The following is an 8,750-nucleotide window of genomic DNA, read 5'->3' on the forward strand; positions in this document are numbered from 1 at the left end:
GTGTGTCCCTTCCTCTCCTCTCGGCACTAGGTGCAGTGCATGTACACAAGGAAAAGATGAGCCAGGCGAAACGACCAGCTACCTACATGTGTCTCTTCCTCCATTAAGTTATGATCTAGGCAACCCAACAGCTCCACTAAGCTGACCGTTGGGCCTCTCACCTTTTTTATCTATATAAAGCACCCTGAAATCAAGAGCCCGTTCATAGCTCTACTATTCTTCGGCTGCCCCATTCTCCACAGCCAACTTCACTTCCTCCGATAGTCATAGCCAACGCAACGGTCTTGCTGACATCGAGTTCCGATCGGTCGTTCAAGCCAAGAAGCTGAAGTGTTGATCGTGTTGTCGGCGCCGTCGTCATCATCTGTTCAAGCTAACCGAGCCCATCACCGTTTTCCTTGAGTTCACCCAGAAGCCAACGTACAACCTGCGCCACTGCATGGATAGTACTTCGTATGGTTGGAAGGTAATAGAATGCTTTTTAGATTATGTATTTGGTGACCCTAGGAAAATTCAAAACTTTGTTCTTGCGATCTCAAGCTAATCTGTATGGTCGTTTCTCATATGAGCAAGTCTCACAAGCCATTCTGGTCAAGCAGCCATGCATGCAAACATGCCACACGTATCTAGCATCAGCTAACCTAAAGATAGGATCAGGCACCGGAGTTTGTGTAAAGCGTGCGTGTGTATCTCCCCTCTGATGTATCTCACATAAAACTGTACCCTGGAGATGAATACAAGCATGTACTTAACATATTGGGAATCATATCAAGTATGTTTTCTTGGACCGTCATACCATTTCTTTGCTATATTATATTCATAGCAGCTGTTTTTAATTGACTGTATCAGGGTTATTTCTGTTCTGGATGTATTGGCTGATACAGAAAATTTATTCTTGGATTTTTCAGTGTTGTCTCAGATGCACCAGTAGAGTTCTTTACTATCCGATTGATGATATTTCCTCATGTTTAATCTGATCCTATTTCTAAAAGATAGATGAAACACCCATATGTGCAGAAGCGTTTTGTTTCAGGGTGCAACGTGGAGACAAAAGAAACTGTGTGCATGAAAAAACCATGTCCACGCATGAGGCCATCGACATCTGACCCTAAAATCCACGATTTTCACTAATTCTATGAAGCATGTAGTACTGTAGTGGCATAATCTCCGTGATGACATCATCAAGTGAGATAGATGCATGGCAAATAATATGTCATATATATTTACTGCTTTTGATGTGCTAATAGAATGTATGAGTTTGTTCCTTATTCCTACAGTTCCAAAATGGTTCATGATTCTTAAGATGCACGGATCAGTTGGAAAGGATTATTATATTTATCTACCTTGAGACTATCAAATTAGTTTGCTCAGAAAAATAGAAAAATCCTTTTTCGTTCACATTCATCAATCCTACTTTTTTTGCATTCCTTCTCTTTTTATAGAGGCCTGCTCTTATGAATTAAACCCAACGTTTCATATTCAACTCCCATGTACAACATGCAGTGTTCTTTGTTATTTCTTTGAGAATTCCCTTATGAGACAACCTAACATGATACATCGTCAACAACGCGTGCAGCTTCTTACAAACTACACTACAGATTTTCTTTCTTATTTCTTTGAGAATTTCCTTATGGGACGACCTAACATGCTACATCATCAACAACGCATGCAGCTTCTTACAAACTACACTACAGATTCTACCTAAAATTAGTAGTTAACTTGCCTAAATTCAGAATTAGTTTATCACTAGAGCAATCACCTTCGTTTTTAAAGGAAAATGTCATTAGTACTCTTCGGTCAGCTTCTACTTTGCAACTGTGCCATACCAAATCCCTGACATATTGTTCCAGTTTATAGGGTAATCACTTTGTTCCATAATTTTTTCTATGCGTTAACCTTTGGTATGTCTGCGGTGATAGAAAAACAGCAACGCACGGGGTATCATCTAGTTATTTTAAAAAAACGAACCGACTTCGGGCCGTACTCGAGCGGGACTCCGCCCGGGGGGCCTTTATAAGCCCCCCCCCCCTGCCGAAGCCCATCGCCAGTTCAGCCCGCCGCCGCCGCCCGAAACCCACGTCGTCGCCGACGCCGCCACCCCGCGCGCCGCTGCCGCCGGAGCCCCTGGACCCCGCCGCCACCTCGCCACCTCGCCGGAGCCGCCGGACCCGAGGTAGCTGCCGCCGGTATTTTTTTTTATAAAAACCGATTGTCTTTTAGAACCCTAGATCCGTTTTTTTAGATCGGTTCGTCGATTTTTCGGTTTATTTATTTAACAGACGTTCGTCCGTATTTTGTTTTAACGAACGGTTTTCGTCGTTTAGCGGCAGATAGCGAACGTTCGTTCGTTAGTCTGTTCGTCTGTTTTTCTTTTTCTCGGATTTTCCGCGATTATTTTCGATCGCGATTTCTGATCCAATTTTCGTTCAAGTATGACTTTTCGCTCGTTTATCAGAATCAGGCAATTCAAGCGCCTGGAGTTTCGTCTCGAAACCTTCTTTCTGTTTAACCAACTCAAACAAGTTTTTGCTACTATAAAATTTGACTTAGGTCCAGATTAGTAAACAAAGCTTGTTTCTTTCGCCGTTTGACTTTTGTTACTTTGTTTGATTTGATTGTTTTTGCAAACTGGAGTTCTTAAGTTGAACTTTCTGGTTAGATCTCTTATTTGAGTTTTACCTGTGCATTAGAGGAGTGCTTATTGTATCCTTGTTTGTTTGCGATAGAGTACTTAGAGTGCGTCGGTTGCTACTACGAGTCTCTAGGTTTTACGGATCATCGGCAAGGCAAGTAACACTTTGATCATACCTCTTTACTACCCAGTTTTATTGCATTAGATCAATCCTCAAACAATTGCATGATTAGGATCTGATTAATATGTGGGTTTTGGGAAGTAGATGAGGTAGAACCTATACCCTGTTTTATTATCAAACCTTCGGGAGTTACTTCTACGTTTGTTTATATTGCTATGCTATGCTAGTAGACGTGGATTGGGTGAGTGTATCCATGACATATGTGAGATTGTTAATTAATGGTTTAAATAAGGTGACAACTTAAATTCACATCTGGGTGGATTGAGGCACCTGGGAAACCCAGTGTTGCCAGTATTTTTGGAAATCCCAGGATACCGTGTGATTCTCCTATGGACCGCCACCCAGGCTCAAAGGGATCATGAGATTATTCATGCTAGAAACTTCCGTGTGCAGCCGCAAGCTACTACGGGCTCTAGCATAGTTGATTAAGTCATGTGAACTCTTACAGTGGTAGACTAGCAGATGTAGGGGGAAATAGGTGTAACTGTCTACCCATCGTAAAGTGCAAACGCTTCTGAAAGACTATGTCTCGGTCATCCGTTTCTCCACCATGTAGTGTGAGAAATCCAACGGAGGAGATCAAGTCTTGTGGGGAAAAATGCGCAAACCTCTGCAGAGTGTACAAACTAATCATGGTTAGCCGTGTCCCCGGTTATGGACGTTTTGAGTATCTAGTACCTGGATTATCATGTGAATCTCATCATGTTCTTTAATTTAATTTGTTGGGTTTTAATGATGATGCTTAATTGGGATTGAGTTGGGTGAAACTTCTCAATGTTTAACAACGACCATGATAGTTAAATAAAATTTATTCCTTTGCTGTAAGGAAAAATTGGCTCTATGCAAAAAACTGTAACCGTAGAGCTTTACACCAACCATATATGCATGTAGTATAGCATTATTCTGTTCATTACTCTCTATGTGTTACATTGCCAGCATATTCCATGCGCTGACCCATTTTCGGGCTGTAACGTTCATGTTGCAGACTTTTCAGACGACGAGTAAGGTGCCTTAGGTCGTGGACTTATACTCAGTGATGCCGTTGGAGTTGATGGACTCGCTTATCTTCCAAGCCTTCCGTTGTTATCGTTATTAGATGGCATTAAGTCATATTATTTGTAATAAGTTCTCTTTTGAGACATTCGATGTAATAAGTGTGTGATTGCTACTCTATTATAAATCCTTCAAGTACTGTGCGTGTCAGCATTACCGATCCAGGGATGACACTGATGCACAGAGATCAGACTGTTTGAGGTCTGGTCACTACAAAACTTTTACAAATTCTATTTAATCTTGTTGTTCCAAATATGTCTAGCCACTATTCAAGTTTTCAGCAAAGATTATGAACTAACCGTATTCACAATAATATTTAGGTCTCACATTTACTCATATCAATGGCATAACAAACTAGCAAGGAATAATAATAAATCTCGGATGACAACACTTTTTCAAAACAATCATGATACAATATGACAAAATGGTATCTCGCTAGCCCTTTCTAAGACCACAAAACATAAATGCAGAGCACCCCTCAAGATCAAGAACTGACTAGACAATTTAATTCATGGCAAAAGAGAGACATTCATACTCATACTCAATATCAATTAATGAAAAAGCATACAAATGATAGTGGTGCTCTCTAGCAGGTGCTTTGTATAAGAGGATGATGACTCAATGATAAAAGTAAATAGATAGGCCCTTCACAGAGGGAAGCAGGGATTTGTAGAGGTGCCAGAGCTTGGAGCTTTAAAAGCTGAGATAAATATAATTTTGAGTCGTATGCTTTCATTGTCAACATAACAACCAAGAGATCTCACTATCTTCCATGCTAGATACATTATAGGCGGTTCCCAAATAGAATGGTAAAGTTTTTACTCCCCCTCCACCAACAATCACACTTCACGACTAGCCAAATTCACGGATGTTGTCCATACCAACAACAGTCATGGAGGAGTTTTGTTTTATGATTATATTTTGATTTGATTTAGAGCATGGAACTGGGCATCTTGATTACCATCCACTTTCTCGTGAATGACAAGTGAATAAACACTCATCATGAGAATAACCCACCTAGCATGGAAGATACTGAGAGCCCCCAGTCACTACATGAGCGATTTGGGCATACAAAATAGATTATTATTTGAAGGTTTAGAGTTTGTCACATGCAAATTTAATTGGAACAACAGGTAAATACCGCATATAGGTAGGTATGGTGGACTCTTATGGAACAGCTTTTGGGTTTAAGGAAGTGGATGCACAAGCACTGTTCTCGCTTAGTACAAGTGAAGGCTAGCAAAAGATTGAGGAGCGACCAACCAGAGAGCGACAACGGTCATAAACATGCATTGAGATTAATCAACATTGAATGCAAGCATGAGTAGGATATAAATCACCATGAACATGAATATCGTGGAGGCTATGTTGTTTTTTATTCAACTACATGCGTGAGCATGTGCCAAGTCAAACCACTTAAATCATTCAAAGGAGGATATCGTCCTATCATACTACATCATAAACATTTTAAATTGCATGTTGGCACACAAGACAACCCATTATCCACTCCTAGCTAATTAAGCATGGCATGAGTAACTATAATCTCTAATCGTCATTGCAAACATATTTCATTCATAATGGGCTGAATCAAGAACGATGAGCTAATCATATTTACAAAAACAAAATAGGTTGAGTTCATACAAGCTTTTCTTCATCTCAATCATTTCATCAAATATCGTCAGTGTTACCTTTCACTTGCATGACCGAATGATGTGAATAATAATAAGAGTGCACGTGCATTGGACTAAGCTAGAATCTGCAAACATTTATTCAAAGGAGAAGACAAGGTAATATGGGCTCTTTGTTAGATCAACAATAATGCATATGAGAGCCACTCAACATTTTCAACGTGGTCTTCTCCTCATGACCCAAAGAAAAGAAAAAGAATTTCAAAGAAACACACTAAAATATTTTTGGAGTTTTTGTTTTTCTGAAGAAAGTAAAAAAAACAAGAAAAACTATTTACACGGGAAAGCTCCCAACAAGCAAAAGAAGAACGAGAAATCTTTTTGGGTTTTCTTTTAATACCACTACTAAATAAACTAGAAAGAAAAACTCAAAAGAAGCGAGAACTATTCTTTTTTTGAATTTTCTCAAAGTTTTTCAAACACACAAGAAGAAAATAAGAAAAATAAACTAACATGGATAATACAATGGAAAAGTATGAACACCGACAAGTAGAATGAATGTGTGAACATGAATGTAATGTCGGTGAGAAATACGTACTTCCCCAAGCTTAGGCTTTTATCCTAAGTTGTTCTAGGGCCACGACTGGCCTGGCAGATATCCAAAGTTGTAGTTGGGATTGTACTGAGCTGCGGCAACTACCACTTGGAGGGCTGCCTCGTGGAGGCGAGCGGCCTCCCTTGCTCTCTCATACTCATCTGCCTCCTCTCTGGTTATGAAGTATCTTTGTTCTACCTGAAAGTCAAAGAAGGCAGGAGCAGGAAGCATAATACGGAAGATGCGCTCCCTGTCAAAGATTAGTCGGTACAGTAGGGATTGTTTGTTCCTCTCACGAAACTGGTAGCGCACCATAGCATCATAATCAAGAAAAGCAGGTGGTAACTGGGTGTCATCATTTCTTATAGGTACCCCCAAGATGGTCGGCTAAATGAGTGGCATAAATCCCACCAAAGAAATCTCCCTCTAAGGCATTATTGTGTAGCCGACGTGCAACAATAGCACCTAGGTTATATTTTCTGTCATTCATTACTGCACTTTTAAGAACACTCAAATCAAAAGTGCAAAGGTGGCTATGATCATGTTTACCATCAATACATCTACCTGTGAAGAGAGCAAAATAATGTAAAGCAGGAAAGTGAATGCTCCCCAAAGAGGCTTGTCTTATAGCTCTAGTTTCTCCTACTGTAATGCTAGCAAGGAACTCCGAACAATCAACTGTTCATGGTTCAATGCAAGTACCCCAATGTGGGATTTTGCAAGCTTCACTAAATTCCTCGAGGCCCATACTATAGGATTTATCATAAAGATCAAATAAAACAGATTATGTACCTCGTCGGTCTGAATACTTAAATAACATACAAAAGAATCGATAAGGTTGTAATGTTGCAGGCACTTATCTGATAAGAAGTCCGTTAGGCCGGCATTGCATACATACACATCAAATTCTTCCTTGAAACCTGCATGACTCATGAAATAATCCAACGACCATTCACAAGGTTGCACTAGAGCTTCCCGCTGTGGTTCAAGGTCTGGCTCTCCTATCGCGGGTCTTGCAGATTTATTCTTCAGCGAGGAACCACATTGGAACACCTTTTTAAACATTTCTTCCTTTGGAAAAATTCTGAAAATTTTAGTGACTCAAAAAGAAAAGTGAACAAAACTCAACAAGGTTGATGACAACTACTCCCACAAGTGTCTAGAGGCTATGTCATGCAACAAAACTACTTTGGACCATATAAATTTGACATGCAGGCTCAAGAACAGGGTCACCATAGCAACAAAAATTTGCAATAAATAAAGCACTAGAACAAAAACTAATTGGACCATTGGAGGAGTCACATACTGATGAACAATCCCCTAAAACAGTTTCGGAAACGGAGTTCTGAGCAAGGAGATCAAAAACGGCAGCAAGATGAGCAAGAACACGGGTTTGAGCAACAGGAAGATTTTTTTCTAGAGGAAGACGAAGTGGATGGGTTCTGGAATAAGTGAGGGGGCCCACATGGGACCCACAAGCCCTGTAGGCAGGCCCAGGGGTGGGCCCGTCCTGTGGGCTTGTGGCCCATTGGTGCACCTCCCTCAGGTGTTTTCGGTGCAAAAAATTCTTAAATATTCTAGAAAAAATCATACTAAATTTTCAGGGCATTTGGAGAACTTTTATTTTCTAGACATTTTTTATTGCACGGATAATTCAGAAAACAGAAAAATAATAGTATTTTTGCTTTATTTATTCTAAATAACAGAAACTAAAAATGGGTACAGAGAGTTGTGTTTACTAAATTCATCCATCTCATGCCCGTCAAAAGGAATCCATTAATAAGGTTGATCAAGTCTTATTAACAAACTTCTTTCGAATGACATGAAACTGGAGAATCTTCATATAACACTAGGTTACCACAATGGGGATATGCATGTCCCCAACAATAAGAATATCATATTTCTTTTTGACAGTATGAATAGGGAATTTGAAACCTCCAATAAAAATTGTTGGAATTTCTCCAATAGAGTTGATACTATTCACTTGAGGTTGTTTCTTCGGAAAGTGTACCGTATACTCATTACCATTAACATGAAAAATGACATTGCCTTTATTGCAATAAATAATAGCCCCTGCAGTATTCAAAAACGGTCTACCAAGGATGATCGACATACTGTCCTCCTAGGGTATATCAAGAATAACAAAGTCTGTTAAAATAGTAACATTTGCAACTACGACAAGCACATCCTCACAAATACCAATGGGTATGGCAGTTGATTTATCGGCTATTTGCAAAGAGATTTTAGTTGGTGTCAAGTTATTCAAATCAAGTCTACGATATAAAGAGAAAGGCATAACACTAACACCGGCTCCAAGATCACATAAAGCAGTTTTAACACCACTAATGCTGACACGAGGCCGTTGTACGGGTGTGTGCTCACTTTTACTACGCCTCTGAAGTATGAGGGCACCCACGCCTCCTCCCTCACACTGACTAGGGTTGTGCCGAGCTGCTCCGTTCCCGCCAATGTGGACACGGAAGACGCCTAGTATGATTTTCACTCCTAGATGGTGCACGGGGACTCCAAGGGGGTTCACATGGTCATATGCATTACCAAGTCAATTATTCATCATTAGTATTCGCTCAATGTAAGCCGTTGTCTAAGCATGTGGAGACTTCTTTATATATATATATATATATGTTGGAAATATGCCCTAGA

The sequence above is a fragment of the Triticum dicoccoides genome, chromosome 6B (genome assembly GCF_002162155.2).
Source record: "Triticum dicoccoides isolate Atlit2015 ecotype Zavitan chromosome 6B, WEW_v2.0, whole genome shotgun sequence".
In the NCBI taxonomy this organism is placed as follows: domain Eukaryota; kingdom Viridiplantae; phylum Streptophyta; class Magnoliopsida; order Poales; family Poaceae; genus Triticum; species Triticum dicoccoides.